Raw genomic sequence first — 22,643 nt, forward strand, 5'->3', positions numbered from 1 at the left:
CTGTAACTTAGGCTAAAGAATTCCCATTTATTATTAGTGTAATCTTTTACAGTTGAGACTTTGTAAGTACAGTTTTGAAGTAAAATAAAATTAAAAGTGTGCTTCTCTTCAACACTTTGTTGGTGACCAGTACAGTGTTATATTTGACAATTAGTTTTGACAGAATATTGCTGAACACATAGGGCAAATGGCTTTTTCAAATAGTGAGTACGTTTCCCTTCGTCAGCGAACATAGGTATGTATTTATAAAGGTGGACCTTGATGGGAGGAAAATGTTGATGGTAGTAAATAAATAAAAAGTGGTTAATGATGGCAAAACTGTTTTTATATAGATCACTCAAGTAAGTATTAATTGACCTTTAGATTTTGACACCCTTAGTGTATCAGAAAAAAAAGATTTGGTTCGTATGTTGACATTCACTATGGACAATTGAAAGGTTTGTTTGTTTTGGATAAGCTTTGGAGGATTTGGAAGGGACTTAAAAAATGAATTAGAAAAAGATTCTGTAATACTAATCCATTTTTGACTTCAGGCTACTTTTTTTTGATACTTAAGGTGGAAAAGTAAAATTAGTCTTATTTATGTCAGCCACGATATAGCAGTATTGTATTCTTTTCATATTGTTAAATGAGAATTTAATTTTTTTGTCTGGTTTTATTCCAACTTGCCATACTATGTCTTTGTTTTATAGACTTCTGAAGGTGTTCTGGAAGTGTGAAAAATTTGAATTTTACAGCACTGTTTACACACCTCCAAGCCTTTTTGAAAGAATCAAATATTTAGGTGCCCACTACATTGCTCAGCACTGCAGTTATAATAAAGTGCAACTTTGCATACTGAAAGAATATTGTCTTATGCTAGTGTTCATAACGGAATTGCATTAGGCATGTTCAGTGTATTCTAAATTTTTTTAAAAAAGAATTTTGTAGAACAGTTTTAGTTTCACGGCAAAATTGCGTAGAAAATAATATAGTGTTCCCATTAAATTGATAATAATAAACATGAATGACTACTTAGGAAAATTTGTGTTTGTGAGAAGTCCATTGTGTGAGATTTCCATCATTATTAGTATGTATTTTGGAATAAAAATATTTGTATGACTATTGAGAAATGTTCATGTTCTAAAAAGTATCCTCCATTTCTCCTATGTTTTTTAAATTTGTCACTGAGAAGTACAAATTTCCCTCTTTTCTTTATCTTAGATATCAGCCCAGAGTCACTGGAGGCAATACAGTGTAGTGGTTAAGCGTGCAAATTCTGAAGTTAGACAAGATTTGGGTTGGAATCCTGACTCTGCCACTTATAGCTGTGTGATCTTGGAAAGGTTAGTTTCCCCACCTGTAAAATAGGGATAATAATGGTACCTCCATCATATGGTCATCTTTAAGGTTTAATGAGAACCCAGAAGTTTTCAGCATAGTGCCTGGCGCATAGTAAGTGTTCAATAAGTAGTATCCCTAAATAACAGTAATATTATTTTATTGTCATTAAATTGCCTACTAATTCTGTTGGTACAGGGACACCCTCACTAATCGTTACTTTAGAGAATGGTTTGAACTCCAAAGGCCTATCTACCATGATTAATTATTTTAAAAATTATGACTTTTTTTTTTAATGTTTATTTTTGAGAGAGGGGGCAGAGAGGGGGGCAGAGGATCCTAAGTGGGCTCTGTGCTGAGAGCAGAGCAAACTGTGAGATCATGACCTGAGCTGAAGTTGGACGCTTAACCAACTGAACTATCCAGGCATCCCTAAAAATTATGACTCCTTAAGGCTTCCAATAGGTTAAGTAGGTTTGGAGATGAAGTTCAGGTCTTTTCTATAAAGTTCTATTTTAAATTGAAACAAAAACTTTAATGATTTGGTTAAATAATGTCAAATCTTTTATAAAGCTATTGAAGAAATATTCTTGGATTAAATTAATATTTGTTTACTAGTGACTGGTCACCTTAGTTATTGGATAGCATGATATTAAGGAGGTTCGGGTCATAGGTTTGAGTCCATAGTAGTTTGTTAGAGTAGGATTCCCTGGTCACAGTATTCAACCGTGTATCCAGCTAGTTTGGTGCTGTTGGTCGCAAGAGAGTCAAATGACAATATGTAGATAGATAAGTACAAATATATTAATGCCATTCATATTTTGTACCTTGTTTTTCTGTGCATGGTGAATCATTGTCTCATGTGTATTACTGAGCATTTACATAAGTTGGGGTAAGGCTGGAGAAGTTTGTATAATTTTAACTATTACATTTATTTGAATATTTTGTTTTCACAAGTTTTGAGGAAAAAACAATTAAAAAGCAATGAAATTCTCCCTGTGTATTTTTATGCTATAGAAGGTGCTCTATCTAAAACTAACAGATTTCCTTTTCAAGAGAGAGAAAAGTTAAAGGAGTTTGTCACTGGTAGGGCTTATGATTTTATGACCTGCTCTTAGTGGCCTTGGTTATTTTTTGCCTCTTTTCTAGAGGTAAGGGGTGACAGTAAAGGAGCATTGTTCCCTTAGTCCACCTTCAATTTTATGTAGAGACTTCTTAAATTTTTATTTTATGTTTCAGAGAAAGAGCATGCACACGCATGAACAGGGAAGGGACAAAAGAGAGGGAGAATCTTTTTTCTTTTAATTTTTTTTAATGTTTGTTTATTTTTGAGAGAGAGGGACAGACAGATCACAAGTGGGGGAGGGGCAGAGAGTGATGGGGACATAGAATCAGAAGCAGGCTCCAGGCCCTGAGCTGTCAGCTCCGACTTGGGGCTCAAACTCATGAACTGTGAGATCATGACCTGAGCTGAAGTCAGATGCTCAACTGGCTGAGCCACCAAGCACCCCAGAGAGAGAGAATCTTAAGCAGGCCTCGTGCCCTGAAGCAGGGCTCAATCTAAGGACTCATGACCTGAGCCAAAAAATCAGGAGTTTAATGGTTAACTAATGGTTAACTGACTGGGCCACCCAGCACCCCCTACATGTAGAGATTTTAAACTGTCACCTGCAGTAGCAGGATGCCCTTGGAATGAATCCAGTCCACAGATCTATATTGCGTGCTTTTGGTGTAGTTGGAACATTTAGTAAGTAGTTGCTACCATTTAAAAAATAGGAAGACGTCACATTTAAGAAGTCTTAGTTTCTAGCACACTTCCAAAATCACAGGATTTGGGGCTCCCTAGTTGCTGTTCCTGTTTGAGAGCAGATTGCCAGAGCTGAGTAATGGTTGCCCCTTTTAGGTGAATTCTGAGCTCTAGTTTGCGGTAGTCTCTACGAGGCTTGCTTTGCCTTTGGGATTATGTGCCTGGCATGTGGCATAGATCTTTCCTTGGACCTAATATGCCGGCTTGTCAACCCTGAAACTTGAAGGAAGAGGAAATAAGGAATGTTAAGTGGTACCTTTCTTTTCTTTAAAAAAAAATCCATCTCTACAAAAATAAAATCATAATTAAGCCAAATAATTATTAGAGGTTAATGTTAGGACATGTAGTATTTATTAACTTTGTCACTAATTGCATTATAACCATGGGTGAGTCATTTTTTCTTAATAAATGTAGGGGTGAGAATTGCAGAGATTAGTTAGGTACAGAGCGGTTGCTGACGAGGACCCAGATATTTTTTACAATATTTGTATGAATAGTAGAGCAGTGTAGTAGGTGCTTAATTTAAGAGATAAAAAAATGAGTTGGATGCCTTTTTCTCAAGTCTCTCTTTCTGGGCAGTTATAGATCTAGTAGGAAGTTAAGTAAACCAACTACTCTGATTCAGGCTAGATTAAGATAAATATCATGAGCGAAGCATGAGCAAAGAGTCGTGGGCTTTAAAAGAATAAGAAATTTATATAATTAGGGTCAGTAAGTCTTTGAGGAAAAGTAGCAAGTATGTTATCCCGGCTGCTCAATTTATTTTCTAAACATGACCTTTTTGGTCCCCACTCTCTTTGCCTAATGATTATATCAGATAAAAAAGACTTAAAGGTTAAATGAGTATAAACTTTTGGCCCCAAGAGAAGAGTCTTTCCTACTGAACTCTTAATTACTTACCTGTGGTCTGGAAGGAGATTGAAGGAGGTGTCTGTAGTTACTGGGAATACAGAGCACGGCCAAAGGCTGGAATTGGTTTGGGTCATTGATAGGTACTTTGGGGAAATTAGGAAAGCATTATTGACAGAGATAAAAAGAAAAAGGACAGCTGTAAATTAGGAAGAAGAAAGGGAAAGCAAAATGCAGGCCTTTCTGGTTGCTTTACTCTTGTCTTTTTACTGGCCTTTAGGGGGTTGACAGACTGCCTTTAAGAGCAGCTCTAATACCCAAAAACAATACCTTGGTAGTGGTGAGGGGGACTTATGACAGTATTAATAATAACTGTTATTACTGCTGACATTTTTTGGTTGCTTACTACCTAACAAGAAATGTTCTAATTGGCTTACATGTGTTGGTTTAGTTATATATTGCTTCACTCCAAAACTAAATGTTTATCTGTTCTTGATTCTAAAGTTGGCAAGGCTTGATGGGGACTGCTGTGTGTGTCATTTGTTGGCTATCATATCGAAGGTGGCTTCTTAATGATGCCTTAGCTGGGATGGCTGGAACAGCTGATGGATAGCCGGGACTATGGCTGCCTCTCTCCTTGTATACCCTTCATTCAGCCTTCCCCCTTAATTAGCTTGAGCTTCTCTACAACATGGCAGCTGGGTTTTGCGAGGGAGCATGTCAAGAGGGCAAGCCTCATTGTGCCAACACGTATCAAGTCTCTGTGTTCTTCAGTGTTTGCTGATGTTCCAATGGCCAGTGCTAATAAACATGACCCAGTTTAGAGTTAGTATGGGTGAGACTGCATCACTACCGGAAGGTGAGATTTGTTGAGGGCATCAAAGTAACAGCCTACTTCCTATGTTACTCATTTACATGTAATATAGATAATACTAGGATAGGAGTGGTGAGGGATGAAGTGGGAGAAAGGGCAAGTACTTAAAAATTCTTCCCTTAGGCTTGACGTGGTAAATTGTCTTTCATTAAATGATTCAGATAGCCTCACAGTAAGTAGATTTTGCTTCTGACCACCATTATCTTAATTTTAAAGCAAGTTATGGAGAATGGATGCTATTATCGCTCATTGTTTGAATGTTCAGTGTATGTATGGTAGGTGTATCATCTTGAAATCACCTGCAGTACATTTCAATTGTGGGCTAAGTTAGAAACAGTTATCAGATACAATTTACTGGTAACTTCTCCCTATGTCTAATCATTATCTCAACAGGATTTGGGGCATAATTTTAGGCATTTCAGTGATTTTTGTGAATAAAACAATGAACATTTTAGGGGGCAGAAATATAAAAGAATGTACAGTCTACTTGAGAGATGAGGCATTAATGACAGAGACATAAGATGAGAAATTAATCTTAAAGATGTGTGGTACAGATACATTTTTCAAATTAGGAGATAGTTGTGGAAGGATTTAAAGAATGAAAGTATCTGAACGAATAAATTGAAATTTCATACTGTAATCCTCTTAGTGGAGTTTTACAGAAAGTTTGAATAGTTTTTGTAGTATTGTTTATTTGATATTATAATCATAAAAGTGGTATTCATAGATACATAGTGTTTAAGTGGTAGATGAAACTCTCATTTGCCGAGATGCAGAAGCAGACTGGCAGACAGCCCGTATGCAGAACTAGAGTGGTTTGGTTAAAGTCACATAGCTAGGTAGTGGCAGAACTGGCACAGAATCCAGTTCCCATAATTTTTCAGATATGTTTAGATTTGAGAAATATTTATAATGAATTTGGGTGGGGGGAGGAAGGTAGAGGCCCAGGATTGACTAGTCCTTTACTCTTTGCTGGGCACTTTACATAGATTATTTTGTTTAACTCTCACAGCTACACAATGAGAATAGATATTCTTCTCATTTTTAGTGTTCAGAAAACTGAGTGATGGAATTCTAATACAAATATTATACTTTTTCCTTTGTCTTGCCTCCTTCCATTAAGCATAATACGCACTATGCACACTCATAGAAAACATATACTTAAAGGCTGGCTGGTCACTGAGTATTATGGACTGAATTGTGTCCCATTAAAACTCCTAGGGTTGAAGCCCTAACCCCCATGTGGTGATTTATGTATAGGGCCTTTAAAGAGGTAATTAAGATTAAATGAGGTCATAATGGTGCGTCCATAATCCTGTTGGACCTTATAAGAAGGGGAAGAGATACCAGCAATGCACATGCACAGAGAAAAGCACATGTGAATTCACAGTGAGAAGGTGGCCATCTGAAGCCAAGGAGAGTGGCCTGATTAGAAAGCACCTCTGTTTTCACTTTAACTTGGACTCAGCCTCCAGAACTATGAGAAAATAAGTTTTTGTTATTTAAGCAATTCAGTCTGTGGTATTTTGTGAAGGCAGTGCAAGCTGACTGATAGGATACACTAGATAACCCTGCCTCTTTAAAAATGGCTTTGGGTGATTTTGGAGCAGATTAGATGCACATTTACTACTTGAGAAATAAGGTCCTCATTTTTTTTTTTTTTTTTTTTTTTTTTATTCCTATCTTTCACTGTAGAAAAGAAAAACTTCCCTTATACTTTACCTTCTTTTCTTATGTGTTAGTGAGGTCTACCCTGTGTTGAAAGATGGAAAAATTATTTAAATGCATGTCTGATTATTATAGTGTGAAAAGATCCTACATATGACCATGAGTGGTAGCCAGGGAAAATCCTGTGGGGGAGACATTACTCCAGCAAAATTTCTGTATTCACTCTGTGTTCATTGTTGTATTATTCAGTGTTACTTTTTCATGTATGTATACGTGCATATCTTTATTATTATTTTGTCTGGATGTCAATAAGATAAATACCTGCTCAGTGTTTATCAAGCTAGATTCTCAGTTTATTACAAAAGATATAACTCAGGAACAGTCAAATGGAAGAGAATCCTGGGACAAGTTATGTAGAAAAGGGTACAGAGCTTCTGTGCTGTCACGGGGTATTCCACTCCTCAAACCACTCTCCCACCTCCATGTGTTCACTAACTGGAAGCTCTTTCAGTGTTACTTTTGAAATTGTCTTTCTCCTACGTATCTGTCTGAAGCTTAAGGGAGAGACCTAGAGATCTCTCTCAACTCTTTGTAGGTTCAACCTGCTAGACTGCATTCACAGCTAAAACGCTTGTATAATAGACCATGTCTCTTCTCCATCTATGTCTATCTGTCTGCCTATTGATTTATCTCTCAGATTTTAAAATTAAACTTTTAATTTTGAGGTAATTGTGTAATTTCACATTTAGTTGGAAGAAATAATACAAAGTATGTGTCCTTCACCATTTTTCCTTAGTGGCAACATCTGGTATGACAACTAGGAAATTGACATTGATTTCGTTGGCTTGGCATACAGTCATGTGTGTGTCTTATATGTTTAGTGTGCATTTAGTTGTGTGCAGTTTTATCACATATGTAGATTTGTGTAACCATCACCTCAGTAAATATAAAGAACATTTTCATCACCACCCGGGTTCTTTGTGCTGCCTTTTTATAACCAAGCTCACCTACTTCCTCCTCTCCCTCATCTCTAATTCCTGGCAGCCACTAGTCTGTTTTTCCTTTTGTTGCTTCAAAAATGTTATCAAACAAAGAAACACAAAAAAACTACATTGTACAGGTGGAATCATATAGCATGCAACCTTTTAGGACTAGCATTTGTTTTTCAACATAATTCCCTCAAGATTCACTCAAGGTGTTGCATGTATCAATATTTTGTTCCTTTTTGTTTGCTGAGGAGTATTTCATAGTATGGATGTAGGACAGTTTAGCCATTCACCCTTTGGAGAACATTTGGATTATTTCCAGTTTTGATTATTAGGGAAAAAAAGCCGCTATGAACATTTGTGTTTATGTTTTCACGTGAAAAAAAAGTTTTCATGAGTGCACTTGGCTGGATTGTGTGGTAATTGCATGTTCAGTTTTATAAGAAACTGCAGATCTGTTTTCTAGAGGGGGTGTATCTGTTTACATTCTGACCAGCAATGTATGAATGATGCAGATTCTCTATATCTTCACCAACATTTGATATGGTCATAATTTTTTATTTTAGGTATTCTCATAGGTGTTTAGTGATCTCACTATGTTTTGTTGTTGTTGTTGTTGTTGTTGTTTGGTTTTTTTTTGAGAATGTGGGGATAGAGGATCTGAAGCGGGGCGGGGTTGGGGAGGCTCCCTGATGACAGCCGAGAGCCTGATGTGGGGCTTGAACTCAGTAACCGTGAGTTCATGACCTGAGCCCGAAGTCTGAGCCACCTGGGTGCATTGGTTGTAATTTGTATTTCTCTAATGGCTGAGGATGTTAAAAATCTTTTCATATGCTAACTTGCTATCTGTATGTCCTGTTAGGTGAAATGTTTGTTCTTACCTTTTGCCCATTTTCCAAATTGGGTTGTTTTATTGTTGAGTTTTGAGAATTCTAAATATTAGTCATTTGTCTGCTATGTGCAAATACTTTCTTCTGTTCGGTAGCTTGTCTTTTTTTCCTTTTAACAAGGTCTTTCTATGTGAAAAAGTTTTTAAATTTTTTTAAAGTTTATTTATTTTAAGACAGTGCAAGCAGAGGAGGGGCAGAGGAAGGGAGAGAGAGAATTCCAAACAGGCTCTCATCAGGCTTGAACTCCTGAACCATGGGAAAATGACCTGAGCCGAAATCAAAAGTCAGATGCTTAACCGACTGAGCCACCCAGGTGCTCCAAAAGTTTTTAATTTTGAGGAGACTTCATTTATTAATATTTCCTTTTGTAGGTTGTGCTTTTGGAGGCAAGTCTAAGTAAGAACTCTTCACCTAGCCTAGGTCTCAAAAGTTTTCTACTATGATGTTTTATAAAAGTTTTATAGTTTAATGATATAATGTTAAGTCCATGATCTATTTTGATTTCATTTTTATAAGAGATAAGATGTTTAAATTGAGGTTCCTGTTTTGCCTATGGATATCCAGTTGCTCCAGCACCATTTGTTGAAAGGTAAATATCCTTCCTTTATTGAAGTGGTTTTGCACTTTTGTCAAAAATCAATTGGCGGGGCGCCTGGGTGGCTCGGTCGGTTAAGCGTCCGACTTCGGCTCAGGTCATGATCTCATGGTCCGTGGGTTCGAGCCCCGCATCAGGCTCTGTGCTGACAGCTCAGAGCCTGGAGCCTGTTTCAGATTCTGTGTCTCCCTTTCACTGTGACCCTCCCCCGTTCATGCTCTATCTCTCTCTGTCTCAAAAATAAATAAACGTTAAAAAATTTAAAAAAAAAAATCAATTGGCCATGTATGTGTGGCTTTACTACTGGGTTCTCTGTTGAGTTCTCTTCGTTTATATGTCTCTATCTGCTAATATCACACTCTTGATTACTATAGCTGTGTAGTAAACCTTAATATCAGGTAGAGTTGTTCCTCTCACTTTTCAATATGGTTCAGTTATTCTAAGGCTTGTGTCTTTACATAAAAATTTTATAACAAGCTTATCCATATTTGGACCAAAGCGTGTCCACACTTGTACAAAAACTTTGCTGAGATTTTCAAAGGAATTGTATTAAACCTATAGATCAGTTTGGGAATTGATATCTTTGCTATATTTAATGACATGCCTTCATTTTTTTAGGTCTTCCTTGATTTCTTTAATCAGTGTTTTGTAATATCAAATCCTAATGTATACTAATTGTTAAATTTATACTTAATTATAATGTTTTTTGTTTTCTCTGGAGCAATTTTGTGAATATTGTTATGTTTTTTATTTCATTTTCCACACGTTCATTACTAATACATAGAAATAAGATTGATTTTTGCATTGCTCCTGTACTCTTTGACCTTGCTAAAATTACCGTTTAGTGTCTAGAGGTTTTTTTTAACAGATTCCTTGGAATTTTCTACATAGACATGTCAACTGCAAATAGGGACAGCTTTCTTTCTCATCTGTATACCTTTTATTTCTTATTGTGGTGGCTAGAACTTACAGTTCTGTATTGACTAGGAGTGGTCAGAGCAGACATCCTTGCTTTGTTCCTTGCCTTAGGTGGAAAGCATTTAGTATTTCATCATTAAGTATGTTTTTTTTAAATATTTATTTTTGAGAGAGAGAGCGCAGTGGGAGAGGGGCAGAGAGAGAGGGAGACACAGAATCCGCAGCAGGCTCCAGGCTCTGAGCTGTCAGCACAGAGCCTGATGCTGTGCTGGGACTCGTGAACCATGAGATCATGACCTCAGCCAAAGTTGGATGCTTAACTGACTGAGCCACCCAGGCAGCCCAAATATGATGTTAAGTATAGGTTTTTGGGGGGTGTAGTTGGGTAGATCCTCTATCAAGTCAAGGTAGGTCACCTGTCTGCCTAGTTTTATTGAGAGTTTTTATTTTGAATGGATGCTGGATTTTGTCAAATTCTTTTTCTGACTCAATTTATATGATAGGATTTTTTTCTTTAGTTTGTTGATATTGGAGATTACGCTGATTTTTTTTTTTTTTTGTTCTAATGTTGAACCAGCCTTGCAAACATGGAATAAATTGCATGTGGTTTGGATGTGTAATGTTTTCAAATATTGCTGGATTTAGGTTGTTGATTTGTTTGAGAATTTTTGTGTCTAAGTTCATGAGAGATGCTGGCTTGCAGCTTGTGGTATCTTTGTCTTGTTTCACTATATGGATAATTCTGGCATCACAGAATGAGCTAGGACACTTTCCTTCCTTTTCTAATCGTTAGAAGAGTTTGTGAAGTATTGGTATTCTTTAAATATTTGGTAGAATTCTCTGGTGAAAACATCACAGCCTGGGATTTTTTTCTTTTGTTTTTGAGATTTAAAATTATGAATTCATTTTTTAGTGATTATAGGATTATACATAATATTTGTTTTGGCTGAATTTTGATAATACAAATGGTCCCTGACTTAAGATTTTTCGACTTTATGATGGTGTGAAAGTGATATGCATTCAATAGAAACCGTACTTGGCATTTTGATTTTTTCCTGGCCTTAGCAATACGTGGTAGGATTCTTTCTCGTGATGCTGGGCAGCAGCAGTGAGTCATAGCTCCCTGTGAGCCATGCATTCACGAGGGTAAACAGTCACAACTGATACACTTAAAAAGAATTCTGTACCCTTAAAACCATTCTGTTTTTCACTTTCAGTATAGTATTCAATAAATTACATGAGGTATTATTCAACACTTTTTTTTTTTTAATAAAATAGGCTTCGCATTAGATAATTTTACCCAATTATAGGCTAATGTGTTTTGAGGATGTTTAATGTAGGGGGCTAAGCTGTGATGTTTAGTAGCTTAGGTACATTAAATGAATTTTTGATTTATGATATTTTTAACTTACAGTGAGGTTATTGGATATAGCCCTATCATAAGTAGAGGAAGGTCTGTATGTGGTTTTTGAGGAATGGATTCATTTGTTTTAATTAGTCTAATTTCGGAGCAAACTTGTTTCTATTTCCTAATTATCCTTTTAATGGCTCTACAATGTTCAATTATATTTTCTTTAATGCTGATGTTGATCATTTATGTCTTCTCTCATTTTTGTTTTGTTGGTCTTGCTAGAGATTTATCAATTTTGTTAATTTTTTCAAAGGATTAGCTTTTTCATTGATTTTTCTCTGTGGTTTTCTTGTTTTCTGTTTTACTGATTTTTGCTTTTATTTTTATTATTTCCCTTCTTATTGCTTTGGGTTTATTTTACTCCTATTTTTTTTAGTTTCTTGAGGTAGGGATTTAAGATGATTGAGACTTTTTCTTTTTGCTCATGTTATAAGCTCATGTAATAATGCTCTACCTTTTCCTCTTGGCACTGCTTTAGTTGTGTCACACATCTTTTGATGTTGTGTCTTTGTTGTCTTTTCATTTTTTATTCAATTCTGTGTTTCTTTTTTAATTTACTTAGAGAATTATTCTTTGATCCATGGATTGTTTAGAAGTGTGTTAGTTTAATTTCCAAGTGTTTTGGGATTTACTGGTTGTCTTTTTGTTATTGATTTCTAGTTAGAGTCCATTATGGTCAGAGAACATACTCTTATGATTTCAATACTTTAAATTTGTTGAAGTTTGTTTCATGGCCCAGAATATGGTCTGTTTTGGTGAGTGTTCTGTGGATGTTTGAGAACACAAACAAACAAAAAGTATGTGGCTATTTTTTTGGTGAAGTGTTCTATATATGTCAGATCGTTTTGGTTGATTGTGTTCTTCAGAACTTTTAAATCTTTGCTGAGTTTCTGTTTGGGATTTCTGTGGTCTCTGAGAGGGGGATCTTGAAGTTTCCAACTATAATTAATTTGTCTATTTCTCTTTTCAGCTCTATCAGTTTTTCATGTATTTTGATTGGTGTGTGTCATTTAGGATTGTTATATATTCCTGATGGATACGTCCTTTATCAGTATATAATGTTCTTTTGTTTTTAGCAATTGCTTTTGCTTTAAAGTTGACCTAATATTGAGGGGCGCCCGAGTGGTTCAGTTGGTTACGTGTCTGACTTCAGTTCAGGTCATGATCTTACGGTCGGTTCGTGGGTCAGAGCCTCGTGTTGGCCTCTGTGCTGACAGCTCAAAGCCTGGAGTCTGCTTTGGATTCTGTATTTCCCTCTCTCTCTCTACCCATCCCTGCCTCGTGCCTCTGTCTTTCAAAAATAAATAAGCATTAAAAATTTTTTTAAAAAGTTTATCTCCTGCTTCTATTTTGTTTACATGCATCTTTCCTCATGCTTTATCATGTCATTTTAAGTGAGTTAATTATAAACAGGCTGTTTATAAAAAGCCACTTGGATCATTCATTCTTAAGTCCACACTGCCAACATTTGCTTTATTTGGTGTATTTTAACATTTATAGTAATTGTTGATGTGAGGGCTTTTTTTTTTAAGTTTTTACTTTAATTCCAGTAGTTTCAGGTGTACAATATAGTGATTCAGCAATTCCATACATCACTCAGCGCTCCTCACTTGGAAGTGCAGTGCACTCCTGAATCCCCATTATCTATTTAGCCCAACCCCTCACTCCCCCTTGCCTTGGGTAACCATCAGTTTGTTCTTACTAAGAGTCTTACTAAGTAAGAGTCTGTTTCATGGTTTGTCTCTCTCCCTTTTTTTCCTTTTTGTTTGTTTGTTTTGTTTCTTAAATTCCACATACGAGTGAAATCATACGGTGTTTGTCTTTCTCTGATGGACTTATTTTGCTTAGCATAATAGTCTCTGGCTCCATCCATATCGTTACAGGTGGCAAGATTTCATTCTTTTTTAATTGGTAAATAATATATATATATACACATACATATTTGCATATAAATACCACTTTTTCTTTATCCATTCAGCAGTCAGTGGACACTTGGGCTGCTTCAGTGTCTTGGCTACTATAAATAATGCTGCTTATAAACGTAAGGGTGCATGTATCCCTTTGAATTAGTGTTTTTATATTCTTTGGGTAAATACCCAGTAGTATGATTGCTGGATCGTAGAGTAGTTATATTTTTTAATTTTCTGAGAAGCTCCATACTGTTTTCTATAGTGGCTGCACCTGTTTGTATTCCCACCAACAGTGCAGGAGTTTTCCTTTGTCTGCATCCTCACCAGCATCGGTTTTTTCTTGTGTTGTTGATTTTAGCCTTTCTGACAGGTATGAGGTGATAACTCATTGTAGTTTTGATTTTCAATTCCCTGGTGGTGATTTTGAACATCTTTTCATGTGTCTATTGGCCATCTAGGTGCCTTTTGGAGAAATGGCACTTTATATCTTCTGTCCATTTTTTATTGGATTATTTGTTTTTTGAATGTTGAGTTTTATAACTTCTTTATATATTTTGGATACTAACCCTTTCTCAGATATATCATTTAGTCTTAGGGCTTCTGCCATTTTGTTTTCATTTCTTGTTTTTTTCTCTCTCTTTGTTTCTCTCTTCTTTTTATGGGTTACATGAACATTTGTTGTTTCACCCTGATGCATTTATAATAATTTTCAAATTTATCACTTTGTGGAGTTTTCTTAATGGTTGCACTGGATATTAAAATATTTATATGTAACTTACTGCAGTCTATTGGTATAAAGTTTATCAGTTTGAGTGACGTGTGGAAAGAACTTCTCCATTTAGATTCTTTTACCCTCTCATTTTGTAAATATCATTGTTTTGAATATTTCTCCATACATTGAGCCCTGATCAGATGGTGTGAATATATTTTTCTTTTGTGCTGAAATATACATGACATAAAATTTAGCATTTTAACCATTTCTAAGTGAACGGTTCTGTGGCATAAAGTACATTCACATTGATGTGCAGCTGTTACCCATCCATCTCTAGAACTTTTCTGTCTTGCCCAACGGAAACCCTGTACCCATTCAATACTTACTTCCCATTTCCATCTCTCCCAGCTCCTGGCATCCACCAGTTTACTTTGTTTTTATGAATTTGATTACTCTAGGTACTTCATGTAAGTGGAGTCATACAATATTTGTTCTTTTAAATTTTTTTTTTAACGTTTTATTTATTTTTGAGACAGGGAGAGACAGAGCATGAACAGGGGAGGGTCCGAGAGAGGGAGACATAGAATCTGAAACAGGCTCCAGGCTCCGAGCTGTCAGCACAGAGCCCGACGCGGGGCTCGAACTCACGGACCGCGAGATCATGACCTGAGCCGAAGTCGGCCGCTTAACCGACTGAGCCACCCAGGCGCCCCAATATTTGTTCTTTTATGACTGACATTTCAATTCGTATAATGTTTTCAAGGTTTGTCTATGTTGTAACATTTATTGGAATTTTCCTTTTAAGGTTGAATACTCTTCTAGTTTTCTCCCACATTTTGTTCTGGCATTTACCTGTTAATGGACACTTGGTTTGCTTCTACCTTTTGCCTTTTGTGAGTGATGCTGCTTGAACATGGAGCACAAATATCTTTTCAAGTCCTTGCTTTCATTTTGGGTGTGTACCTAGAAGTGGAATTGCTGGATCCCATGTTAATTCTGTATTTAAGTGTTGAAGGAATTGTCATACCATCTATGGTAGTGTCTGTACCATTTTACAGTCCCACCAGCAATGCACAAGGATTCCAATTGCTCCACATTCTCACCATTACTTGTAATTTTCTGTTCGTTTCTCCTCCTCCTTTTTCTTCCTCTTCATAGTAGGTGTCCATAATGAGCTATCTCACAGTGACTTTGACTTGCACTTCCCTAATAAATGAGCATCTTTTCATGTGCTTATTAGCCATTTGTAATATCTTATTTGGAGAAATGTCTAAGTCCTTTGTCCTTTTTTAAATCAGTTTTGTTGTTGAAATACAGGAGTTCTTTATATATTCTAGATATCAACCTTTTTCAGATAAATGGTTTGCAAATAATTTGCTTCTATTCTGTGAGTTTCCTTTGTGCTGTGTTGATAGGGTCTTTTGATGTACAGAGGTTTTTAAAATTTTGATGAACTCTAACTTACTTCATCCCTGTCAGCTTTGGTTTTAAAACCTCTTGAATAGAAGGGTAATCTATTGAATCCACAGTTTTTACTGATATTCTTGCTTTTCCCATTGTTCTTTCTTCTTTCCTAATGTTCTCAGATTCCTTCTGTGATCATTTGAAAGAACTTCCTTAGCTGTTTTCAAAGGATACATTGCTAATGACAAATTAAGTGTTCCTTTGCCTGTTTATGTCTTTATTTCCCCTTCATGCCTGAAAGATAGTTTTGTCAGATATAGAATTAATGGTTGACAGTTCTTTTCCTTGAGCACTTGAAAAATTTTTGTTACTGTTGTCTGACCTTTGTGGTTTCAGATGAGAAATCTATTATTTGAATTCATATTCTCTTATCAGTACTGCATCCTTTCTCTATGGTTGCTTCCAAGATGTTTTCTTTATTTTCAGATGTGAAATAATATGGCAAGGTGTAATTTCTGTGGGTTACCTGTTTGGGGTTCTCACTTGAGTCTGTAGGTTTTTGTTTTTCTCAAAAATTGGAAGTTTTCATCCATTATTTTTATGAATACATTTTCAACTCTACCCTCTTTTTCTTCCTTTTATGGGACTCCATTGATAGGGAGTGGTATATTTCATTATTGCTCCATAGATCTTTGAGTCTTTGTTAGTTTATATTCAGTAAATTTTCTCTTGTTCAGATTTGGTAAATTTTATTGATCTGTCCTCACATTCACGAATTCTGCCCTTTATAATTACTACTTTTGAGCCCATCCAATAAGTTTTTTTTTTCCTTTATAGTTTTCAGTTCTATAATTTCTAATTGTTTTTTATAAGTTCTTTTTCTTGGCTTAGGTTTTCTTTTTTTTTTTTTGTCTTTTTCAAGAGAATTTTAATTGAATGATGAAGAATTTTTATGATGGCTGCTTTCAGATCTTTGTTAGATAATTCTAATATGTAATTCATATCAGTTTTGGCTTTTGTTGATTGTCTTTTTCTCTTCCAGTAGTGATTTGGTTTTTAGTATGATGGGTGATTTTTGATTGTTGGACATTTTTAAATTACCTTTCTCCCTAAGACTGATTCATATATTTTTATTGCAGAAACTTTGCAGACTTGGAAAATACAAAGAAAAAAATCGCTCTTTTGCTACCAAAAGTAGCTAGTGCTTTTTGTATACTGTATATATATATATATGTACACACACACACATATACATACATACATATAAAGGAACTATGTGTATATTTCCATCCCCCCAATATACTTATAACTAATACTTTTAGATATAATATATAATATATATGTGTGTGTGTGTGTGTGTGTATATATAATATACATATATATACACACACACACATATATTATACACAATATATATACACATATATACACACATATAGACATGTATACATACAATATATACATATATACATATACATATATACACACAATATATACTATATATATATATACACACACACATATATTATATAAAAAGTATATGCAGAAATTGAAGTAAGAGTTTTAGGTAACTTTCTCAGATCACAAAGCTATCAAATGATTCAAACCAAGCTTTTGACCCATAGGTCTGTACTGTAAACCACTATGAAACAGCCTGTTATGTTAATTCTTTTTTAAACCATTTAAGATAGGTTTTTTTTTTTTAATGTTTTATTTATTTTTGAGGGAGCACAAGTGGGAGAAGGGCAGGAGAGGGGGACAGAGGATCTGAAGTGGGGTCTGCCCTGACAGCAGCAAGCCCAATGGGAGCTCGATCTCACAAACCCTTAGATCATGACCCTAGCTGAAGTCAGAGATGCTCAACTGACTGAGTCACCCAGGTGCCCCTAAGAGAAATGTTTCAGTAGGAGAATGAACTTTGAGGAGGAATCATCAATAAATTTATAACATTCTTAAAATATTTTGAATAATGCTTTAGTAATTCAACATTTATGTTTATAAATATTTGAGTTTGTTTATACATACATATATTTTGAAAGATTACCTTACATAGTAGAGAAAAAAGCTTTTATACCTCTATTAATGCATTCACATGGATAGTTAAATACATGAATACTTCTTTAAATTTGAATGGAAAGCAATAATAGGCCTTTTTTTTCCTTTATAGGTTTGTATCTCCTTTCAAGAGCAGTAGTGTGTTTTTAAAAGCAGATCCTTGTTAGCTTTATTTCTTGAACAATTGTGAAGAAATTCTTCCCCATTTATTTTCACTTAAGTGACTATAAGGTCACTCATTATATACATACAGTGACCTTAGTTGTTTATCCATATCAGTTGAGTTTTAGCATGGCTGCCTAAGAATGGATTTAGAGGAAATTCCTAATCACTGGGTTAAATAGTGACTTTATGAAGGCTTAGCAATATTTTACTGCCTTTTAGTTCTTAGCTAAGAAAACTAATCCAGATATCTAGAGTGGAATTGCTACTGTACTTATTTATGGGACATAGTAATGCTTTTGATTGGCGGTAATAGAAATAGAATTAAAATTAGTTTTCAGTATGGTTGATCTTTGAACAATATGGAGGTTAGGGGCACTGGCCCCCCTCTTCCCCCCCCCCCCGCACAGTCAAATCGGTGTGTAATTTTGACTCCCCCAAAACTTAATTACCAATAACCTGGTGTGAACTGGAAACCTTACTGATAACATAAACGGTACATAAACACATATTTTGTATGTTATATATATTTTATACTGTGTTCTTACAGTAAAGTAAGCTAGAGAAAATAAAACATTACTAAGAAAATCATAAGGAAGAGAAAATACATTTGCAGTACTATTCTATACTTCCTGAAAAGAATTTGCATATAAATTGACCTGTGTAGTTCAAACTGTAGTGCTTTGGAATCCTATAAAGAATTGTCTCTATTTGTCATTGCCGGCAATTAAAGGCAAGTTAATTATGATTTGATGTTTGTTTTTAGTCCTTACATAAATGTCTCTTGAAATTCAGAAGAAAGGAACACAGATCTCACACTGACAGGAGATTGCATCCTTTAGTTAATTCCAAAATTCCTGAATATCATCCTCAGAATGTTTTCATCATGAAACCATTTTTGATATAATTTTATTTTCTTTTAAAAATTGTTGAAGTTTTATTTATTTAGACAGAGAGAGAGAGTGGGAGGAGCCGAGAGAGAGGGAGAGAGAGAATCTCAAGCAGGCTCTGCATTGTCAGTGCAGAGCCTTATGCAGGGCTTGAACCCATAAACTGTGAGAATCGTGACCTGAGCCAAAACTGAGTCAGATGCTTAACCGACTGAGCCATCCAGGTGCCACTTGATGTAATGTTATTTATTTTTTATCTAATAATTTATTTTTTATAATTAACATTCAAGTTAGCATATGCTGCAACAATGATTTCAGGAGTAGATTCCTTAAGCTGCTTACCCATTTAGCCCATCCCTCCTCCCACAACTCCTCCAGCAACCCTCTATTTGTTCTCTATATTTAACAGTCTCATGTTTTGTCTCCCTCCCTGTTTTTATATTATTTTTGCTTCCCTTACCTTATGTTCATCTGTTTTTTAAAATTTTTTTTCAACATTTATTTATTTTTGAGACACAGAGAGAGATGAACACGAGTATGAGCGGGGGAGGGGCAGAGAGCGAGGGAGACACAGAATCCGAAGCAGGCTCCAGGCTCCAAGGCAGCAGCACAGAGCCCAAATGCGGGGCTCCAACCACTAACCAGGAGATCATGACCTGAGCTGAAGTCAGATGCTTAATTAACTGAGCCACTCAGGCACCCCTGTTCATCTGTTTTGTCTCTTAAAGTCCTCATATGAGTGAAGTTATATGATATTTGTCTTTCTCTGACTAATTTCGCTTAGCATAATACCCTCTAGTTCCATCTATGTAGTTGCAAATGGCAACATTTCATTCTTTTTGATTGCCGAGTAATACTCCATTGTATTTATATACCACATCTTCTTTATCCATTCATCCATCAATGGACATTTGGGCTCTTTCCATACTTTGGCTATTGTTGATAGTGCTGCTATAAACATTGGGGTGCATTTGTCCCTTTGAAACAGCATACCTGTATCCCTTGGAAAAATACCTAGTAGTGCAATTGCTGGGTCATAGGGTAGTTGTATTTTAGTTTTTTGAGGAACCTCCATACTGTTTTCCAGAGTGGCTGCACCAGTTTGCATTCCCACCAGCATTGCGAAAGAGATCCTCTTTCTCCACATCTCCGCCAACATCTGTTGTTGCCTGAGTTGTTAATGTTAGCCCTTCTGACAAGTGTGAGGTGGTATCTCAATGTGGTTTTGATTTGTATTGCCCCTTGATGTAATTTTAAAAGTTAATAGAAAATATCTAATATTTTTACTTTCACCTTTTTTTATTTTTTTTTAAGGAACCTATGTGATGTGATAAAAAAAAAAAACATTTAACACTATAGTATCTGAAATCATATAGAGTCTTAATGTGCTGTAGGGTCATTAATACCTTATAACAAAATAGTATTAATATTTATGGAAGTGGTATTATTTACCTAGTGAAAAGGCCTATGAGTGAGTGCAATGAAGAAAAATTGAGATTTAATAGTTTGCCGACCTATTGTGGTATGCTTTACATGCCAGGCTAAGGAGCTTGTGCATTGTAGTGTAAAATACAGAGAGGAATCCTGTTCTACTTCTCAAAATAGTTGTTCTTTTTTTAAGATTTCAGTCATTCTGGCTTTCTTTTTTTCCTCCTACTCCTATCTAAACATTTATTAAGATTGTTCTTTTCTACCTCCTAAATTGCTTCCAAACTTTTTTTTTTCTTTTTCTTTTTTTAAATCTCCTATGGCTTCAAACCCTCATTTTCTCTTTCCTCCTTTTGGAGTAGTTTGTTAATTTTCTCCTTGTCCCTCATCTCTTTTTCTGCCAAGTAATCACTCTCTTTATCAGTAACTTCCAAAATTTCTTTTATTTCATCCAAGTAAAAATTAAGAAATTCATTGTATGTTGTGATACAGAATTTATCTGTGTGTGAAATACAAAACAATGAGACCAAAACGCATGAAATATACCCTTTTTAATTACTACTTAGGATGCATTTTATTTTCTTTGTAATGCTGTTCTGTTCTACATAAACCTACTGGTAGAGAGTAACTGAATTTAACTCCAGACTCCCATTAGCATGAAGAGCTGCTTTGTATTAATTGCCAGTATAATTTTGTAAAAACAAATTTTCCCATGTTTTTTTCTTGAAACCTTTCCTTCCATGAATCTATATCATCCAGAGAGTAATGACTTTCAAATCTCATTTTGACTGTGACTCACCAAAAAAAAAAAAAACAACCAGATTTTTACATCTGTGACCTAGTATACGCATATAAACAGACATTTATAATGGAAACAAAAGTTCAATGAAAAAAATTTACCCTTACTGCCTGTGATGCCTTCTATTTGCTATTCTGTTCTCATCTTTTTCACTTAAAAAAAATGCTGATTGGACCTACACAATGGATTTCTTGACCCAATGGCTTTTGAGACATGCAGGTTGAGACCAAAAAAAAAAAAAAAAAAAAAAAAAAATTAAAGCTTACTTTAGTATGACAGACAACACCAACCTACCTTGTTTTACAATATTGTATATTTCATCAGTACTATACTGTTTATTCCTTAAACCTGACCTGGTATTTTGTCTCTCCATTTACCATGTCTCCTGTCTGGGGTGCCCTTTTCTCTTGATAGTGTGACAAACTCTCATTCATTCTTCTGAATACAGCTGGAACATTACTGAAAGCTGGAACATTACTGAAACATACTAAAAATAAAGGTTTCTTCTTAAGCAGTGAACAATGATTTCATGAAACAAATTTGAGAAGAAATGTTTTCTTAAAGAATTAAATGGCAATATATTAATTAACATGGGGTGAATAAAAGATTTCTGGCTAGAAAGACCTAGCAGTAATGTGGTTGGTGCTATTGATATATTTAAGTAATGGAGGTTTTAGAAAATGACACTGTCATAATAGGCTCATAGAAAATGGAGCCATATTAAGGTTAATTTTGTCAGTGATCATCTACATTCAGGGGATTGGGTTTTTTTAAGCCCAAAGATAAAACTTGCTTGTTTCCGGTGCAGTTATTTTTTTATTATGTAAATACTTTAATTAAATATATGAATTATCTGTATCTTTTTGTCCAGATTTCATGGTCAATAAGTAGCATTCTCTACTAATTTTGTTTTGAAAAATTTCATATCTGCAAATATCATTTACCTTTATATTTTGCTGCATTTCACTTATCTGTTTGCCTTTATACATGTATATTTTGCTCAACTATTTGTGAGATGCTTGCAGAGATCATGTTTCTTCACTCTAAAATACTTCATTTGTATTTTATAAGAATAAGGACAGTAGCCTACATAGCCAAATATATTGAATTTAACATTAATATTCATGTTCAGGTATCTGCAGTTGTTCCTATAATGTCTTTTTTTTTTTTTTAAATTTTTTTTTTTTAACATTTTATTTATTTTTGAGACAGGGAGAGACAGAGCATGAATAGGGGAGGGGCAGAGAGAAAGGGAGACACAGAATCTGAAACAGGCTCCAGGCTCTGAGCTGTCAGCACAGAGCCCGACACAGGGCTGGAACTCACGGACCGCGAGATCATGACCTGAGCCGAAGTCGGACGCCTAACCGACTGAGCCACCCAGACGCCCCCCTATAATGTCTTTTTATGTCTGCTAATTTTATTGTAATGAATTGCATTTGTTATGTCTCTTTAGTCTCCTTTAATCTAGAACAGTTCTCTCAACTTTTTTTTTTTTTTTTTTTTTTAAATGGCATTGACATTTTTGAAGAGTCCAGGACAGTTGCTTTGGAGAATGTGACTCAGTTTGTATTTGTTTGATTGTTGCTTCATAATTAGATTCAGGTTAACTATTGGCAGAAATACTTCATAGATCATGACTTCTGTACATTGTATCCAGGGGCACATGATGTCACTTGTCCTACTGATGTATAGAAGTTTGAACTTGGCTAAGGTGGATTTCATCAGATTTTGCCATTAAAAAAAAGGAAATTAATAAATAATAAATACCCATTGGTTTTAGTATTCATTGATGATTTTTAACTGAATCAGTTATTACTCTGTTGTAATGGTATTGTAGAATGGTGAGGGGTTTTTTTGCCCCTGTTTATTATACCTTTGAAATTTCCTAGTTGGCGGTCTTCATTACACAACCTTGTGGTAACAGTTTGGCTTCTCACTTAACAGGCTTTCTGGGGTAAAGAA

At 35.3% G+C, this 22,643-nt stretch overlaps 1 protein-coding gene across 1 annotated transcript in view; it reads left to right on the forward strand.

The window, feature by feature from the left end:
- The window catches only part of RASA1 (RAS p21 protein activator 1), a 114,755-nt gene that overhangs the window by 1,704 nt on the left and 90,408 nt on the right, over positions 1–22,643 (forward strand). The gene's annotated exons all lie outside the window — the stretch shown is intronic.

This window comes from Panthera tigris, chromosome A1 (assembly GCF_018350195.1).
Source record: "Panthera tigris isolate Pti1 chromosome A1, P.tigris_Pti1_mat1.1, whole genome shotgun sequence".
NCBI lineage: Eukaryota > Metazoa > Chordata > Mammalia > Carnivora > Felidae > Panthera > Panthera tigris.